Source organism: Scyliorhinus canicula, chromosome 3 (genome assembly GCF_902713615.1).
Source record: "Scyliorhinus canicula chromosome 3, sScyCan1.1, whole genome shotgun sequence".
NCBI lineage: Eukaryota > Metazoa > Chordata > Chondrichthyes > Carcharhiniformes > Scyliorhinidae > Scyliorhinus > Scyliorhinus canicula.
In genome coordinates, this window is record NC_052148.1 from 11,321,522 (window position 1) to 11,339,665 (window position 18,144).

The window sequence follows — 18,144 nt, forward strand, 5'->3', positions numbered from 1 at the left end:
TGCGCGGCGGCCGCTTCCTCGCCGGCACCACGCAACATGGCGGACCCACACCGCGGACTGGCGAGGAAGAAGATAGGCCCCGACCAGATCGCGCGCGGCTGCCGATCAGTGGCCCCCGATCGCGGGCCTGGCTGTCATGGAGTCCCTCCCCGGAGACTGATCGCCCCCCCACCCCCCAACCAGGACGACCACCGCAGCTGTGACGCCATACGTGAACCACACTGGTGGGAACTCTACCGTCGACCGCGGAGAATCGCCGCGGGGGCCCCTTACAACGGTCCCAACGGACCCTGTGCGCGTGACTGCCGCTGATTCTCCAGTCGCCGGAGGCTCGCATCCCGGTGTCAGACTCGATCGCGGGTCTGATGCCCCATTCTCTGTCCCCGTGCCGAGCGCGATTTCGGCGCGGAGGCTCGGAGAACCCCGGCCCAGTAAACAACACCACCTGGAGGTTCCCCTCCAACTCACTCACCATCCTGACTTGGAAATATATCCCCGTTCCTTCACTGTCACTGGGGCAACATCCTGGAACTCCCTCCCTAACAGCACAGTGGGTGTACACACACCTCAAGGACTGCAGCGGTTCAAGAAGGCAGCTCACCACCACCTTAATGGCAAATAGGGATGGGCAAACAGATGCTGGCTTAACCAGCGACGTCCACATCCCCTAAATGAATTTTTTTTTAAAGCCAGGAGGAGAATTTAACTAGACAAGCAAACTCAAGAGAGAGAAAAACAACAGCACTGACTTGATGGGCTGAGTGCCTATTTCTATTCTGGAACATTCCATTGTCACATGACCTTGCGGTTCAATTTATTGAGCTAGCAATACAGTCTCTAAAGTCCTGAAGACATACAGTTGTGTTTGTCTGTGAGCTGATACAAGATCAACACCTCACATTCCAGAAGATTGGGGCAATGTGGACTCGGTGCCCAGAGTGATTGTGGTGGCCAGTTGGAAAACAGCCAGGGTTCCTGCACCTGATCAGTAGCTGCCATTGAAAGAAGAATGGAAGGAGAGTGGAGGAGTCCGCTGGGTAAAGAACGGCCAACAGCGAAACCAGAGTTTCAGCAGGAGGGAGGATCAGTGCAAACAAAAAGGAGCAAGAGGTTTAATTTGGAGAAGCGTGTCTGGGGTCAGGAGGTTGCCATCCATCCCATGACCACTCATGAGAAAGCTGCCGCAGTGTTCACATCAAAGGACATCCTGACCATTGATCTCCACAACAACTGAAGTCAGCTGCGGGCTACCCAGCACGTACTGCTGGATTCTCTTTCAGCCAATCCCATCAACCACACCCACTGGAAACCACCATTCACAGTCAGTGCTCCCAGACTCTCCACATTAATGAAAATGAAATGAAATGAAAACTGCTTATTGCCACGAGTAGGCTTCAATGAAGTTACTGTGAAAAGCCCCTAGTCGCCACATTCCGGCGCCTGTTCGGGAAGGCTGGTACGGGAATTGAACCGTGCTGCTGGCCTGCCTTGGTCTTCTTTCAAAGCCCAGCGATTTAGCCCAGTGAGCTAAACCAGCCTCTAACCATGGTTGGCGAGGTGTGCATGCGGAAATTATTTTCTTTTAATGAAATATCACACTGCTTCCATGGGATGTTGAACACACTGCCTGAAAGGGATGGTGGAAGGGGATTCAGTCGTATTTTTTAAAGAGAAATATTTGAAGGGAAAAGATCTGCAGGATATGGGGCAAAGAGTAGGGCAGTGAGGTTTATTGGCTAGCTCAATCAAAGAGCTGATACAGGAACAATGGGCCGAATAGCCACCTTCTGTGCTGTATTGGTTTGCGATGAGACCAGAAGTCATAAGAGATGACGTAGGAGCTAAAGTAGACCATTCAACCCATCGCGTCTTCTCTATCAAGGAGATCATCACTGCTGTGATATGGTGATCCTCAACTCCACTTTCCCAGGTCATCTCCATAACTCTTGGTTCCCTTCCTGGTTAAAAATCTGTCTGTCTCAGCCTTGAACACACTTAACGACCCAGCCTCTACAGTAAAGAATTCCACAGATTTACTCCCCTCCGAGAGAAGAAATTCCTCCTCATCTCTGTCTTCAATGGGTGACCCCTTACTCGGAGATTCTGCCCTCTGGTCCCAGGCTCTTCCACAAGGGGAAACAATCTCTCAGCATCTACCCTGTCAAACCCCTTGAGAATCCTCAATATCTCAATAAAGTCACCTCTCTTTCTTCTGAACTCCAAAGAGTACAGGCCCAACCTACTCAACCACTCATGATAAAATCCCTCCACCTGGGTTAAACTAGGGAACCTAGTCTGTACTGCCTCTAATGCGAGGCATTAAGGGGACCAAAACTGTTCACAGTGTTCCAGATGCGAACTAACTAATGCCTTCTATAGTTTAGCAGGTTACCTATTTTTATACTCCGTTCCCTTTGAAACATTCCATTTGCCTGTCCTATTACCTGCTGAACTAACATGCTAGCTTGTGATTTATGCCTCAGTACCCCCAATCCCTCAGCGCTGCAGCTTTCTGCAATCTCTCTCCATTTAAATAATATTCAGCTTCTTTATTCTTCCTACCATAGTGCATAACTTCACACTTTCCTACATTATTTTCCTTCTGCCAAGTTTTCCCCCACTCACCTAACTGGTCTGCATCCCTCTGTAGACGCTTGGGGTCATCCTTTGTTTGTCATCTGTAAACTTGACTAACAACTACTACATAGAACATAGAACATAGAACAGTACAGCACAGAACAGGCCCTTCGGCCCTCGATGTTGTGCCGAGCAATGATCACCCTACTTAAACCCACGTAACCCGTATACCCGTAACCCAACGATCCCCCCATTAACCTTACACTACGGGCAATTTAGCATGGCCAATCCACCTAACCCGCACATCTTTGGACTGTGGGAGGAAACCGGAGCACCCGGAGGAAACCCACGCACACACGGGGAGGACGTGCAGACTCCACACAGACAGTGACCCAGCCGGGAATCGAACCTGGGACCCTGGAGCTGTGAAGCATTGATGCTAACCACCATGCTACCGTGAGGCCCCATAGTGACGTAAATGTCACCACAGTCCCTCAGACCACAGGCTGCCCTCCCGTTTCAGGACTGACCGGTGGTGATTTAACCACTGACCTCGGAGGAAGTGGAATGAATTTGCACCATGATATCAGGGCTAAAAGGGTTAAGTTATGAGAACAGGTAGCACAGACTGGCATTCCCTTGGGTAAAGAAGATTAAGGGATGATTGAGGTATTTAAGGGGGTGCAGGAATTGATAGGATAGCTAGAGAAAACAATTCCGCCTGCTGGGGGAGTCCAAGACAAAGGAGGCACAGCCTTAAAATTAGAGCTATGCTATCTGGTGTGATGGGGAGTGGAAATCAGGAACACTCTTCCCTCAAAGATCTGCCAAAGCTGTGATATTTCATAAAATAGAATCCCTACTGTGCAGAAGGAGGCCATTCAGCTCATTGAGTCTGCATCAAGCCCCAAAAGAGCTCTCTTCTGTAGAGGAATGAGGGGAGATCAATCGAGGTATACAAGATGCTGAAAGGTATGGATAAAGTAGACGTGGAGCCGATGCTTCCTCTTGTGGGGCATTCTAAAACGAGAGGTCATAATCTTAAATTAAGAGGTAGCAAATTTAAAACAGAGATGAGGAGAATCTACTTCTCCCAAAGGGTCGTGAATCTGTGGAATTTGCTACCCCAGAGTGCGTTGTATGCTGGGACAGTGAATAAATTTAAGGAGCTGTTGAGACAGATTTTTAATTGGTAATGGGTTGAAGGGTGATGGAGGACGGGCAGGATGGTGGAGTTGTGGCCAGGATGGGATCAGCCATGATCACATTGAGTGTGTTTAAGCTCGGAAGGCTAAATTGCCGACTCCCGCTCCTCGGTCATGTGTTCCAGGGAGGAGATGCTCTGGCTGATTTCACAATCCAGCTCTCAGTCTGTAACAATGTAGGTAGCAGGTGAGGAACATATCAGCCATGATAGAATTGCAGAGCCGACTCGATGGGCCTAATTCTGCTACTATATCTTATGAACTTATAGTGCTAGTTGACTAGACAAGTGCATTTACAGGATTTTAAACCAGTTAAGAAAACCCATGGTCTTACTGAATAACGGGACAGGTTAAAGGGGCTGAATTGCCAACACCTGTTCCTGTATTCAAGACAGATTTTCTCAGGGAGGCTCAGTGACACAGTAGTTGGCACTGTTGCCTTGCAGCACCAAGAGTCCGGGTTCGGTCCTAGCCCTGGGTTCCTGGCTGTGCGGAGTTTGCACATTCTCCTCCCGGAATCTCGTGGTTCACCCCCACAACCCAAAAAGAGACTACCCATGCTAAATTGCAAATAAATAAATGGGTACTCTAAATTTATTGAAAAGAAAGACAGGTTTTTCAAACCTTGTGTTCTGTCAACTCTCATAACGCTCCCATTGCTACCAGCCAGTCTGGCTTGCTAACGGACTCTCATTGGGAAGCTGGGACTCCTCCAGGCAGCTCCTGATCCCGGTCAACAGTGATTCTTAGGAACATAGGAATGAGGAGCAGAAGTAGGCAATTCAGCCCCTCAAACGTGCTCTGCTATTTAATCTTTGTCCCACCTGAATTCAAGTTTGTTTTTTAAATTAATTTACGGGGTGTGGACGTTGCTGGCTAGGCCAGCATTTATTACCCATCCCCAGTTTCCCATCAGAAGGTGGCGGTGAGTTGCCTTGTTGAACCCGCTGCAGTCCTTCAGGTGTAGGTACACCCACTGTGCTGTTAGGGAGGGAGTTCCAGGATGTTTCCCCAGCAACAGTGAAGGAACGGCGATATATTTCCAAGTCTGGGTGGTGAGTGACTTGGAGGGGAACCTCCAGGTGGTGGGGTTCCCAGGTATCTGCTGCCCTTGTCGCTCTGGATGGTAGCGGTTGTGGGTTTGGAAAGTGCTGCCGAAGGAACCTTGGTAATTTGCTGCGATGCATCTTGTAGATAGTACACACAGCTGATACTGTTCGTCGGTGGTGGAGGGTTTGAATGTTTGTGGAAAGGGAGCAATGAATGGACTGCTTTGTCCTGGATGGTGTTGAGCTTCTTGAATGTTGCTGGAGCTGCACTCATCCAGGCAAGTGGAGAGTATTCTATTACACTCCTCAGTTGTGCCATGGAGATGGTGGACAGGCCTTGAGAGGGAGGGTGGGGGTGGGGGGGGGGGGGGGGGGGGGGTCCAGGAGGTGAGTTACTAGCCGTAGGAATCCCAGCCTTTGGCCTGCCCTGGTAGCCACAGTATTAATGTGGCTAGTCCAGTTCAGTTTCTGATCAATGGTAACCCCCAGGATGTTGATTGTGGGGATTCAGCGATGTAATTGAATGTCAAGGGGTGATGGTTAGATCCTCTCTTTTAGGAGATGATCATTGCCTGGCACTTGTGAACATACATGACTGTCAATTTACTTCCTCAATTTACAACACCAGGTTAAAGTCGAACAGGTTGTTTCGAATCACTAGCTTTCGGAGCACTGCTCCTTCCTTAGGTGAATGGAAGGAGCAGTGCTCCGAAAGCTAGTGTTTGAAACAAACCTGTTGGACTTTAACCTGGTGTTGTAAGACTTCTTACTGTGCTCACCCCAGTCCAACGCCACGTCAATTTACTTCCTGTTATGACATAAATTTATTTCACGCCTGGTTTTCTACACCTGGATATTTAATTCATAATCCGTCAAGTGAGAACTGTACCTGTGCTGCTTAGGGTTACCATGGCCAGAGTGGTCTCATAGACCAGTTTTAAAACCCCGGTAAGATCGAAGCAGCAGGTTGCCAACCCTCCAGGACTGGGCTGTAGTCTGCAGGAGCCGATGGTCAATCTCCAGAGCACTGCTGTGTGCAGCCCTGGTAAAAAAATCTTTGCAATATTAAAAAAGATTGTCACTCGTTTTATAATTTTCTTTGAATAATTTCTCTTTACCAGACATTAAAAATATTTAAAATGGGGAAAATCATCCAATTGAGCAACAACTCCTTTTGCTTTCCATGGCTGGAATTTTGGAGTGGGGGGGTCATGTGGAATATATATTTTTTAAATCTGTTGTGGGGGTGATACCCACACAGACACGGGGAGAATGTACAGCACGGGCAGCACAAGTGGCTAGCACTGTGGCTTCACAGCGCCAGGGTCCCAGGTTCGATTCCCCACTGGGTCACTGTCTGTGTGGAGTTTGCACGTTCTCCCCGTGTCTGCGTGGGTTTCCTCCGGGTGCTCCGGTTTCCTCCCACGGTCCAAAGACGTGCAGGTTAGGTGGACTGGCCGTGCTAAATTGCCCTTAATGTCCAAAGAGGTTAGCAGGGGTTATTGGATTACGGGGATAGGGTAGAATTGAGGGCTTAAGTGGGTCGGTGCAGACTCAATGGGCCGAATGGCCTCCTTACGTGTATGTTCTATGTACAAACTCCACACGGACAGTGACCCAGGGCCGGGATTCGAACCTGTATCCTCAGCCATCCAGTCCCAGTGCTAACCACTGTGCCACATGCTGCCCCATGTAGGATATATTTAATCACTGTTGGCAACTTTATCAAAGAGGAATTCTCTGCATTCCCTTCAGAAAAAAAACAGCTAGTCAGATAAGCTCGCCGTTCTGGTATGATCCTTGGTAATCTTTTTGTCCCCTTTCTACAGGATCTGTACATCCCTGACTGAGGAAAGGTTCGGGTGGGTCTCACCTCAAGATCCCGTTCACACACAGATCAAAGAAATAAGTCTCAGATGAAAAGGAACGGAATCATCTCAAGATGGCAATTGTAAGCCAAGCCTCTGGGTTAGAGGTTAAGCTGTTAAATCGCTGGTTCCCATGACAACAGCTGAAGAATGCTATCGGAGATTTCCTCTCGTTTAAAACTAGCCTCAGCAGAGGCAGCTTTGAGGGAAACTGGTCGCCGAAGGCAAGGGTGGCTTAAACACATCCCGTCCCCTCACAAGGATGTCACAGGAATCACAGGTTGCCCTGGAGTTGCCAGCAAATGATGTTTAATCACCAGTGGGCAAAGAATGAGAGAAAAATCAGAGGACCATTCAATCAGAGTGCTTTTACATACAAACAACAAATATACATACTGACAAGGAGCAGGCCATTCAGCCCATCGAGCCTCCTCTGCCATTTAATATCATGGTGATCCGATAGTAATCTCTAATCTGCATCCCACCTACCCCCCGATAACCTATCACCCGCTTGCTCACCAAGAATCTATCGACCTCTGCCTTAAAAGCATTCAAAGACTGCTTCCTCTACCTTTTCAGGAAGAGGGTTTTCTTTGAACACTTCAGTTTATTTGTTATTAGAGTAGGAGATTTGGGGAGGAAAGGCCAGCTTCGCCTTAAATGTTATTTAAGGCCTTAGGTCTCACACCTTGGCAGTGCCAGCTTGGCACCCAGATGCTTCCACCGGCAGCGCCAACCTGGTATTCCTGTGGTGCCAGGTAGGCACTGCTCAGGTTGGTACAGCCCAGGCTCGAGGTTAGCACTGCCCTGCCCTGTTCCCGACGACTCAGGGGCTCCGTGGCCTCTGAGCCAACCTGACATGGACATCACCTGCGGTGTGCGGAACCGACCTGCTAGATAGTGCCCCCCCCCCCCCCCCCCCCCCCCCCCCCCGCCACCCTTTCGCCAACCGCTGGCCGCCACCCCCCACCAGTCCCCCCAGCCCTAGCCAAAGCCCCCCCCCCACCAGACAGCAATACGCCCCCCGCGCACCCCCCCCCCCAAGTGTGGCGGCTCTGAACTCAGTCCGCAGCCGCCACGCCAGGTTCCCAACCGCTGATACCACACGTCAAACGTGCGGTCGGGAGTTCGGCCCATCGAGGTAGGGTCTACTGCCGGGCTGAGGCCGTCCCAATGGTGTGCTGCATGCGTCATGGTGACGCCATTCCAGAGGAGGTGCAGCATACAAACAGACAGCACCCCCGATTTCACCATCAAAAGGGATTCTCTGCCCGATTATGAAATCGGTGTCGGGGAACGGTGAATCCCGCCCTACGTCTTTCTTATAGGAAAGCTGAGAGAGATGTTCCTCTTTAGCTTTCTAATATTACTGCTTCTAGCAGAGCTGTAGGACTAGCCCGCTCTGGCTGTCTATCTACAAACTGCTGTAGCTTCTGCCTTACACAAAAGAAGAAAGGAACCTTTTTTTGTAACAAGGCCTCTAGTTGCCAAGCAGCGATATTTAGTGTTTACGCCGTAGCTCCTTCTATCACAGCTGGAACGTCACCACACACACACACCCACATACACGCACACACACAGTCCAGCATGAATCTAACTACAAGTCCCTTCCAAGCACAGCACATTAAACTCACCTAAACCTATACATTATTTCCAATATTTACCAAAGAAGATATAAATCCCTTAAAACTACCTTTATTTTCCTAATATTATTCACCCCACCCTGCGACAGTCAAGAATCATCCAATTAATCATAATAGTAATAATTGCTTATTGTCACAAGTAGGCTTCAATGAAGTTACTGTGAAAAGCTCACTTCACTTTTGAATGGCTGTGGGAAGGCATAAGGGAGAACCTGGCAGGGCGGGGAGAGTTCATAATCTGGTACAAGCAGAAAGAGGTGACCCCAAAGTGGCTCCTGAGTGAATAACATTGCAGTCCACTCACAGGCTGTGGGGTAGTGGTGATGTCACTGGACCAGTAATCCAAAGACCCAGAGCCATGCTCTGGGGACACGAGTTCAAATCCCACATTGGTAGATGGTGAAATTTGAATTCAATAAAATAAATCTAGATTAAAAAGTCTAAAGGTGACCATGAAACCATCTTGTTCACGAATGCCCTGTAAGGAAAGAAATCTGTTGTACTGACCTACATGTGACTCCAGATCCACAGCAATGTGGTTGACTCTTAACATAACATAACCCCCCCCGGGAGCACAACCTGATGCCTGGCTCTGGCAGTGTTGTTTCTGACGGTCGGTAAGGACAAGCAGTACTGACAAAAAACTGATGGTGTGCGCAAACCAGATTTCAGAATGCCAATGTACTGCAAGGTAATATAATTCCCGCTGACTACTTCCGTAGTGCCAGGAACCCGGGTTTTATTCCCGACTTGGGAGTCTGCACGTTCTCCCCGTGCCTGCGTGGGTTTCCTCCAGGTGCTCCTGTTTCCTCCCACAAGTCCAAAAAGAAGCGCTGTTAGGTAATTTGGACATTCCCTCTGTGTACCTGAACAGGTGCCGGAATGTGGCGACTAGGGGCTTTTCACAGTAACGTCATTGCAGTGTTAATGTAAGCCAACTTGTGACAATAAAGATTATTATTAGATTCTGCTTAACTGAACACCAGGGGCGGGATTCTCCGCGACCCCAACGCTGGCACGTGACTCTCCGTGGAGCGGAGAATCGGCGCCATTGGCACCTGCGTGTTTGGCGCGGCGCCGGTCGTGGGCCGCTGTACGCAGCCGAGCCGCTGATTCTTGGCCCGGGATGGGCGGAGCGGCCGCTCTAAAAAGGCAGAGTCCCACCAGCGCCGTCTACACCTGGTCGCAGCCGGCGGGAACTCTGCACACAGGGTCAGGGGGCGGCCTGTGGGAGGGGGAGGGGAGCTCCGACCCTGGGGGGGGGGGGGGGCCTCCAATGGGGTTAGGCCCGCGATCGAGGCCCACTGATTGGCGGGCCGGACTCTTGCTCCCCGGGCCTAGTTTCTTCCGCGCCAGCCCCTGAACTCCCGCACAATGTTGCGTCGGGGCCGGCGGGTTGAGGGAGGCCACTGCGCGTGCGCGGATCCCGCGGTGCACAGTTCACGCCGGGATGGGAGGCTGGAGCAACGTGAACTGCTCCAGCGCCGTGTTGACACCCTGTAGGGGCCAGAATCGGAACTTCCAGCGGCCCATTCACGCCGTCGTGAAACACGACAGAATTTCTGACGGCGTGGACACTCTGCCACCGAATGGGAGAATCCCGCCCCAGTTTCTCGCATTATACTCTCCCTCAAGGCACACAATAACATCATTCTCAGAACATCACAAGGTTAACTCCAGCAAAGAAAGTCTAATAATCCATTTTTTTCTTTTATTCTTTCATGGGGATGCTGGGCCCACATTTGTTGCCCATCCCTAATTGCCCTTGAACTGACTTTGCTTGGCCATTTCAGAGGGAAGTTAAGTGCCAACCACATTGCTTTGGGTCTGGAGTCACATGTAACCCAGACCGGGTAAGGACAAGAGACCTCCTTCCCTAGACATCAGTGAACCGGATGGGTTTTTGCCACAATCTACAATCGCTTCATGGTCTTCAGGGGCTGGTTTAGCTCACAAGGCTAAATCGTTGGCTTATAAAGCAGACCAAGCAGGCCAGCAGCACGGTTCGATTCCCGTACCAGCCTCCCCGGACAGGCGCCGGAATGTGGCGACTAGGGGCTTTTCACAGTAACTTCATTGAAGCCTACTCGTGACAATAAGCCATTTTCATTTTCATTTCACCATTACCGAAAGTAGCTTTAATATTCCAGATTTATGATCTTTTTAATGGAATTTAAATTCCACCAGTTGCTGTGGTGGGATTTGAACTCAAATTCCCAGGTCATTAGGGATTATTTATCTAATCACATTACCATAACAGATAAAAGCAGATTACTGTGAATGCTGGAACAAAAACAGAAAATACTGGACAATCTGAGCAGGTCTGACACCGTCTGTGGAGAGAGAGAGAAAGGAGCTAATGTTTCGGGTCTGAATGACTCTTTGTCAAAGCATTCCCATTACACCTGCACCTCTCTATTCAATCTCACCTTGCTAGAGTGGCTACAGTCCTGTCTCTGCGGCCCACCAGCCACTATGGAATACTCAGGCTTCATTCCAGGCACCTGTCCTCAATCCTTATCTAACCCTCAGTCATCTCTCCTTCATGTGCTTCTCTAGTTTCCCCTTAAGTGCATCTCTGCTTTTTGCCTCAACCACTCCCTGTAGTGACAAGTTCCACATTCTCACCACTCTCTCGATAAAGTTTCAACAATAACACATTTAATGTCATTAAATGCTCCAAAGCACTTCACGGGAATGTAATGATCGAAGGATGTTTTTGCGAATGGAAAACAGTTTCCAGTGGTGTTCCACATGGTGCAGTGTTGCGGCCCTTGCTGTTTGTTGTACATAATTAATGATTTTAGACTTGAATGTGGGAGGCACGATTGGGAACTTTGCAGAAGACACAAAAATTGGTTGTGTAGTTGATCGTGAAGAGGATAGCTGCCGGCTCCAGTCGATGTCAGTGGTTGGTGGAGCGGGCAGAGAGTGGCAAATGGAATTCAATTTGGAAAAGTGCGGGGTAAATGCATTTGGGGAGGGCAAATGGAGCAAGGGAATGCTCAATAATTGAGGGGGTTTGAGGAAGTGAGAGACCTCGGAATGCATGTCCACAGGTTCTTCAATGTGGCAGGACAGGTGAACAAGGTGCTCAAGACAGCTCATGGAACTATTTCCTTTATTGGGTGAGGGATTGAACACAAAAGCAGGAATGTAATGGTGGAACTGTATAAAATGCTGGTTCGGACACAGTTGTGCACAGTTCTGGTCACCACATTACAGGAAGAACAGAATTTCTCTGGGGAGAGTGTAGAAGAGATCTACAAGAATGTTGCCAAGGCTGGAAAATTGCAGCTATGAGGAGAGTTTGGATAGGTCAGGGTTGTTTACCTCAGAACAGAGGAGGTGTAGGAGTGACCTAATTGAGGTGTACAAAATTATGAGTGTCCCAGACAAGACAGACAGGAAAGACTCGTTTCCCCTTGCTGAGGGACCAATTCCCAGAGGACATAGATTGAAGGGGATTGCTAGAAGGAGCAGAGGGAACATGAGCAAAATCCTTTTCACCCAGAGGGTGGTGGGAGTCTGGAATTCACTGCTGAAGTTGGGGGTTGAGTCTGAAATACTCAGCCCATTTAATGAGGTACCTGGATCTGCATCTAGGTGCTGGACCCTGTAAGGAAAAGGATCAGGTGCTGGAAAATGGGATTAAAATGAGCGGTTAAAAGGTTAATATTGTATCCATAATAAAGTTTTGTTTTAAACATAACAAGTCCATGCAATCACTCCAGGAGCGAATCATTCGTTCCACACAGTCTTACAAATAAACTAAAAGATTGGGGTTTTGGTCCAGTATTCTTGCCATTGTTGGGGTCTGGTCAGGGATCATAATATAGGCTACAGTGAGAAGGCGAGGGAGTGACACTCGGCAAAATGATTTATCAGTCATTGCAGCCACAACAGCTGTGATTGATTGAAATTTGACCTCGAGCCCCATCGAGAAATATTACAACAGCTTGGTCAAAATACCCAAAGGTAGGGCAGTACGGTGGCGCAATGGTTAGCACTGCTGCCTCACATTGCTCAGGACCCTGGTTCGATCCCAGCCCCAGGTCACTGTCCATGTGGAGTTTGCACATTCTCCCCGTGCCTGCGTAGGTCTCACCCCTGCAACCCAAATATGAGCTGGGTCGGTGGATTGGCCACATTAAATTGCCCCTTAAATGAGGGGGGGGGGGGGGGAGAAAAATGCCCAAAGGTGTTTCATAGAAGCAATGTCAGGAAGACTGAATAAAATAGGTGCATTTAAGAAGGTCGGAAGGAGAGAGAGAGAGAGAGAGAGAGGCAAAGAGGTTTAAGAAAACTCCAGAGCACTGAGCCTTAACATCTGAAGGCAGAGAGACAATGATGGAATACTGGAGTGAGTAATGAGCTGGCTTGCTGTAGAGGATACAGAGATAGGGAAGGGGTAAGGTAGTGAGTGGTGTTTCAATACTGATTGTGGGTTCATGGGCTTGACCCCACAAGGGGCAGTTTCAGTGGCAAGAACATTCTTAAACCACCGACCTGACAATCTGATCTTCAAGTGGCTGGATGCGTGTGGGGAAAGAGAAAAGGGATCCTAGAACTTGAACCTATCTCACACCGAAACATCTGAGGGCCCAATAAGGTGGGGAGACAGTGACATATTCATAATTTCACTGGATCCAGAGACCCAGCTTCGGCCTCTAGGGACATGGGTTCAAATCCCAGCACAGCAGCTGGTGAAATATAAATTCTGTTCCTAAATCTGGAATGTGAAGCTGGTCTCAGTAATGATGACGACTATCATCGATTGTTATAAAGACCCATCCGATTCACTAATGTCTCTTTAGGGAAGGAAATCTGCCGTCCTTACCTGGTCTGGCCTACATGTGTACTCCAGACCCACAGCAATGTGATTGACTCTGAACTGCCCTCTGAAATGGCCCAGCAACTCACTGAGTTCAAGGGCAGTTCGGATACCAGCCAGTGATACCCACATGCCATGACGGAATAAAGGGTAAATAAAATTGAAAACTGGACCTCTAGCAGGGCAGAGGGTGGGCAGGGTGTTAGGAAAGAAGGTGAAAATGTCACTGTCAGGAGTCCTCCCGTACCAGCCTCCCCGAACAGGCGCTGGAATGTGGCGACTAGGGGCTTTTCACAGTAACTTCATTTGAAGCCTACTTGTGACAATAAGCAATTTTCATTTTTTTCATTTCAACAGGGGGGGGGTAGCTAGCTCAAGCGATGAGGGAATGGGCAAAGCATTGGGTTTCTGACGATAGTACCAGTAACAAAGGAATGGAAAGGGGCTGGAGGCCGGAGCAGGGGCTAGTTTAGCACAGGGCTAAATCGCTGGCTTTGACAGCAGGCCAGCAGCACGGTTCGATTCCCGTACCAGCCTCCCCAAACAGGCGCCGGAATGTGGCGACTAGGGGCTTTTCACAGTAACTTCATTTGAAGCCTACTCGTGACAATAAGCGATTTTCATTTCATTTTCATTTCGGAGGTATATTCCTCAGCTACTGGTGGAACAAAGTCACAGATTTTCAGATTCAAAAAACTTCCAACGCTTAAAAAAATAAGCATCAAACAGCCAGAATGTTGCCCTCTGCCTAATGGATCAACAAACATAGGAAGAGAGAGAGCCAGCTGCAGGCAGTCGCTGATGTATATTAATAAATGAAAACAAGTCACTTCTAAAAGGAAGAGCCACTTGACTTCTCCTCTGCTCACCCCCCCCCCCCCCCCCCCCACAAGTTCTTTTGGAGTGAGGCACAAAAGATACTTATATGTTTAGATCCACCCCCACTGCCCCCCTGGGCAATGGGAAACGGGCCTTCAGCAGGCAGCCCACCAGCTGGTATTAGTCAGCGACTGCCAGAGGGTCAACACTAGACTGACGCACCAAACCTCAAAGAGAAAACGTCAGAATTCAGCACGTGGGGGCTGCCACGTATCTTGCCATCTAGTCTGTCAAACAATGTTTTGCTGTTAATGCTTGGCACCGAACGGCACGGTTTGCTTTGGTGGGTGAGGGAAGTCTCGCCCATTGAAGGGTGGGGGGATGAGAAATATTCCTACTGCTCAGAAGGCCCACTGCAGGTCACCGTCACTGCTGCTTATCAAAACAGAACCACCACAAACTTTAACCAACATGCCAACGAAGGCCTGGTTGCCGAGGATAAGAGATCACCCTGCAAACACTGGGAACTCCTGTTCCTGCAGCCCACCCTCCTCATTCCCCCAGTGACAGGTCACAGTGCAGACGGACTGCGTACTGTGCCCTGCCCGAAATGGGGAGAGGAGGGACAGCTGGTATAGTGAACAAGTGAAACATAAAACAGCAGGGCAGGCATTTTAGTTTTCATAATTATTACAGCAACTTTCTGAAGGGGAATAAGAGTTTTCACAGTTTAACACTGAAGTAATACGTGTGGGCAGCCCCCGTTTTGTCAGAAATATCTCCCCAACAGGCACAAACCCATGGGCAGCTGTAGAATGCAGTGTCACCTGCTACTGCTCAACCAGCTTTCCCAGCACCACCCCACCCAACCCCCCAGTCCACACCAGAGACAGAAAGTAAAAGAAAAAAGTACCAGGTCTGCCAACATCAGAAATAAGGCACGTTAATGTCTCTAGATCTCGGAGGCACCTTGGCGAGTTCCTGCAATGCATCTTGTAGATGGTACACACGGCTGCTACTGTTGGTTGGTGTTGGAGTGAATGTTTGTGAAAGGGATGCCAATCAAGCGGTCTGCTTTTGTCCTGGATGGCGAGGAGCGTCGAGTGTTGTTGGAGCTGCACTCATCCAGGCAAGTGGAGAGTATTCCATCACACTCCTGACTTGTGCCTTTTAGATGGTGGACAGGCTTTGTGGGTTCAGGGAGTGAGTTAATAATAATAATAAAATTAATAATAATCACTTATTGTCACGAGTAGGCTTCAATGAAGTTGCTGTGAAAAGCCCCTAGTCGCCACATTCCGGCGCCTGTTCAGGGAAGCCGGTACAGGAATTGAACCCGCGCTGCTGGCATTGTTCTGCATCACAAGCCAGCTGTTTAGCCCACTGTGCTAAACCAGCCCCCAAGTTACTCGCCACCCCAGGATCCCTAGCCTCTGATCTGCTCTGGTAGCCACAGTATTAATATGGCGAGTCCAGTTCAGTTTCTGATCAATGGTAACCCCCAGGATGTTGATTGTGGGGGATTCAGTGATGGTAAAGCCATTTAATGTCAAGGGGTGATGCTTGGATCCTCTCTTGTTGGAGATAGGCATTGCCAGGCACTTGCGTGGCGCGAATGTAAATGACCACTTGTCAGCCCAAGCCTGGATATTGTCCAGATCTTGCTGCCTTTGGACATGGACTGCTTCATTATCTGAGGAGTTGCAAATGGTGGTGAATATTGGGCAGTCATGGCCAAACATCCCTACTTTGGCCTTATGATGGAACGAAGGTCATTGATGAAGCAGCTGAAGATGGTTGGGCCCTGGACACAACCCTGAGAAACTCCTGCAGTGATGTCCTGGAGCTGAGATGATTGACCTCCAACCACCACAACCATCTTCCTTTGTGCCGGGTATGACTCCAACCCACAGAGATTTTTTACAGTTATAGTTATAGAATTTGCAGTGCAGAAGGAGGCCATTCGGCTCATCGAGTCTGCACCGACTCTTGGAAAGAGCACCCCACCCAAGGTCAACACCTCCACCCTATCCCCATAACCCAGTAACCCCACCCAAAGGCAATTTTTGGTCACTACGGGCAATTTATGGCCAATCCACCTAACCTGCACATCTTTGGACTGTGGGAGGAAACCGGAGCACCCGGAGGAAACCCACGCACACACGGGGAGGATGTGCAGACTCCGCACAGACAGTGACCCAAGCCGGAATCGAACCTGGGACCCTGGAGCTGTGAAGCAATTGCGCTATCCACAATGCTACCGTGCTGCCCTATGATTCCCATTGACTCCAGTGTTGCTCGGGCTCCTTGATGCCATACTCGGTCAAATGCTGCCTTGATGTCAAAGGGCAGTCACTCTCACCTCACCTCAGGCATTCAGCTCTTTTGTCCATGTTTGAACCAAGGCTGTATTGAGTTCAGGAGCTGAGTGACCCTGGCGGAACCCAACAGAACTGAGCGTCCGTGAGCAGGTTATTGCTGAGTAAGTGCCATTTAATAGTGTTGTTGACCCATTGACAGGGAAGGAACAGTGATACATTTCCAAGTCAGGATGGTGACTGGCTTGGAGGGGAACTTCCAGGTGATGGGGTTCCCATGTATCTGCTGCCCTTGTCCTTCTGGGTGGTGGAGGTCGTGGTTTGGAAGGTGCTGTTGGAGGACCATTTGCCGGTTGATGCAGTGCATCTTGTAGATGGTGCACACGGCTGCTACTGTAAAGGGAGTGAATGTTGATACTGGTGGATGATTTAATTCTGCCACATTCCTATTTGTGTCTACCAGTTGTCCTTGCTGAAGTCCTTGGGGGTGTTTGTCTCGAAGGAGAATAATCCGATGTTTAGTCAATATGTAATTTTAGAAAACCATTGATTTCCAAATCACTTCTACATGAAGGTGCCATATAAAGTTTCTTCAAATACTGGACCTACTACTCTCAAAGACAGCGCAACCAACGCACATCCCCGCCAACCATCTGCAAGGTTTTAAGGTTACCTTTGTAAAGTCGAGCATGCAGCAGAAGCCCCAGTAATTGTAACTGTGAAGCAATGACACAGCACAAAACGAAGGGCTGTTTCCACCAGGATAAATCACTTGCTGGCCAGAAAAATGTTATGCTTGCGTTCGGAGTTCGGCAGGCTGTGTTAAGAAGCCAACCCGTAATGTTTGTAGCACAGTTCATCAATCATTACAGAGTCGGCATTTTCACCAGAGGCTGCGAGACAATCCAGAATACTGAGGTGCTGAGTTAGTGAGAAGACGCTGCAATATTCTGTGCTTGGAGTTGTGCGATGGTTCAGAATGGGAAGTGGTTCGATCCATTGGGATTTTACATGAGGAATGAATGGAAAGTTGTTTGATCCACTGGGATTTTACACCATAGGAATGAATGGAAAGTTGTTTGATCCACTGGGATTTTACGCCATAGGAATGAATGGAAAGTTGTTTGTTCCATTGGGATTTTACACCATAGGAATGAATGGAAAGTTGTTTGATCCACTGGGATTTTACACCATAGGAATGAATGGAAAGTTGTTTGATCCACTGGGATTTTACGCCATAGGAATGAATGGAAAGTTGTTTGTTCCATTGGGATTTTACACCATAGGAATGAATGGAAAGTTGTTTGATCCACTGGGATTTTACACCATAGGAATGAATGGAAAGTTGTTTGATCCACTGGGATTTTACGCCATAGGAATGAATGGAAAGTTGTTTGATCCACTGGGATTTTACGCCATAGGAATGAATGGAAAGTTGTTTGTTCCATTGGGATTTTACACTATAGGAATGAATGGAAAGTTGTTTGATCCATTGGGGTTTTACCACATAGGAATGAATGGGAGGGGTATGATCCATTGAGATTGTACAAAGTGGGAGTGAATAGAAAGGTGTTTGACCGATTGGAATCCCCGAGAGTGCATGCACAAAACCTTTTGAAGGTGGCAGGAGAAGTTGAGAAGGCTGTTGAAACATCCGTATAACCCTGGGCTAGATGGAGGAAAAGAGTGCAAAAGCCTGGCTCTATAAATTACTGGTTGGGCCTCAACTAAAGTATTGTGTACCATTCTGGACAGCACAATTCAGGAAGGATGTCAAGGCCTTCCTCAGGAGATTGACTCAGGAGCTGTTGGGTTATTCTCCTTAGTGCGG

At 48.9% G+C, this 18,144-nt stretch overlaps 1 protein-coding gene and 1 long non-coding RNA gene across 3 annotated transcripts in view; one reads left to right on the forward strand and one right to left on the reverse strand.

Moving 5' to 3' along the window:
* The window catches only part of LOC119963818, a 130,699-nt gene extending 123,461 nt beyond the window's left edge, over nucleotides 1-7,238 (forward strand). The window contains exon 3 of the long non-coding RNA XR_005460182.1: nucleotides 6,661-7,238. This is a non-coding gene — a long non-coding RNA (uncharacterized LOC119963818). The remainder of the gene's footprint in view (nucleotides 1-6,660) is intronic.
* Nucleotides 1-18,144, reverse strand: part of LOC119963816 — a 138,364-nt gene that overhangs the window by 105,753 nt on the left and 14,467 nt on the right. The gene's annotated exons all lie outside the window — the stretch shown is intronic.